The following is a 2,118-nucleotide window of genomic DNA, read 5'->3' on the forward strand; positions in this document are numbered from 1 at the left end:
CATGCAGGGTTGTTTTGTTTTGTTTTTTTCTAGCTGTAAATGAAAACTTTAATATTATTTTTTTGTGGTGATTAGTCCTTTGTTCTGTAAGACCCTCTGAAGGGCCCCTTTAGTTATATAGAGTAGCACCCACCTGTGCTAAGGAAAAGTGGGGTGGGTAGAGACAGTTGGTGATTCTGATAGGGATTCTAGGGGGCATGAGTGGTTGAGGGAAAGGCTGGAGGGCAAACATTTTTTTACTTTACCTGAGTTTCTGCATTTTTTTTTGTACAAGTAAGTGATATCAGTGTATATGCGTTCACAGTAGAGAGAAAGTAGGGGAGGTTGGAAGTTGTTTTCAGGAAAATGGAAGAAGGGAGGCAAAGGCACAGAACATGAGGTTTGGTCTTCACCTTGGGCTGGAAATGGAAACGGAGGAACAAGCTGTTCTGCTGTAGAAAATGAACACAAAGGCCTGGGGAGCAGAGGAAACTTCACTGCCCACTCAGAAGGGGCAACCCTGCCCTGGGCGCCCAGGACCGGAGATCGGATCTGGGCACAGGTTCCACTGACCTCGGGATGACGGCCAGGGTTCCCAGGACTGGGTCACCTGCTGCACTCAGTTCTGACCTCACTATCCCTTAGAGTGAACTTTGATGAGGACTGGGGTGTACCAGGTTGCTGCCTGGATATGCCAACCCCACAGAACACATGGGAAGGATGCCCGCTGGAGCTGGGACGTGCTGGGCACACAGGCTCAGTTCCCAAGGACCTCATGAATAGCTGGTGACTTGGAAAAGATGAGCTGTCCTGCTCGTCAGGCAGGCGGGCTGCAAGGCATTGCTGTCCGTGCGCTGAATGTCAACGAGCATTCGTCCCCACGGGTTGAGACACTGCAGTTACACATACGCCAGAGCACGTCTTGCTCCCTCTTGGCTCCAAATGCTTCCCTAACATCACTCTTTTATTTATTTTTTTCCTTTGCCATTACTTAGGTAAACGTGAGAGGGTAGAAAAGGTGAAAGAAAGAGGGATAGCTCAGTAACCACGGTACTGATGACCAACATCTTCTTTTGTATGAGTTTTATCCAAAAACTCTTATTTAGTCTCCTCCACCTGCCCCAGGCCTAGACTCGCCATGATGAGTGTAATCTGCTCACGACACCATGTAGCAGGCAGGGAGCGACAGGGTTGTCCCTGGCATGAGATCTACCCCCAATAAAGGGAGAGAGATGGGGGATACTGAGAAGCATCTCTTTAAGGCAGCACTGCTGTGGGTGACTGTGGAGCCTGGCTAACTGGGGAGCTCCGGGCAGACTCCAGGACTGAAGGAGGCCAGGGGAACCTCTGCTTAGTAGCCATTTTTGAATTTAGGAGTAAGGACTAAGGTAGAAAACTTTATAGTGTGGAACAAAAGACTGAGCCCGCCCTAAACTTTCTGTCTCAGGACTGGTTTAGGATCTAGGTGGGGGTTGGGGAGAGCGCCTCAGTACTCAGCCTACAGGATGGGGGAAGAAGGATGCAGAAGAAATGGGGGAGGGCCTAACCCTCATCGTTTGGATAGTCCTTTATTTCTACTTATTTGCTCGTTTATGAATTCGTAGCGCCAAAGTAACTGTAACATCGCGGAGGTAGGTAAACTGAGGTACAGGCCAGGCCATTGCTATTTCTGTGTAAGGATTCTCAGAGGCTGGGGAGACCCAGCCAGGCCTCTGTCAGCCTTCTAAAATCTTCTCATGCAGAAGCAGGGGCGGAGGGTAAAGGGCAGCTGAAAGCAAGTCTGGGACTAATTTTCTACTCCCAGGTAAAAGGCACTTCCAGTGTCTCAGAACTTTGTGTGGCCTCCGCTTGTGCAGAGTGTGGAAAATTGCATTCTCGTGTTCTCGAGGAGGCCAAAGAGAGCCTGGTTTGTGCGGGAGCTCTCTTCTTGCCTCTTTGTCAATTCCTCCGTGACAGCCACAGACTCAGAGACCACACTTCAATTACGTGCCCAGCAGGTGAGGGGTGCTCGGACAGGGGCCGTCACATTGAGATCAAGGAGGTAATTCATCCTTTTACACCCACGAATGGAGAGAGGATGGTGCATACAGATTGTGGCTTTGACCTGAGAGCAGCAGATTAAAGAGAGAGAGGGAAAGA

This window comes from Pteropus medius, unplaced genomic scaffold, assembly GCF_902729225.1.
Source record: "Pteropus medius unplaced genomic scaffold, Ma_sr-lr_union100, whole genome shotgun sequence".
Lineage (NCBI taxonomy): Eukaryota > Metazoa > Chordata > Mammalia > Chiroptera > Pteropodidae > Pteropus > Pteropus medius.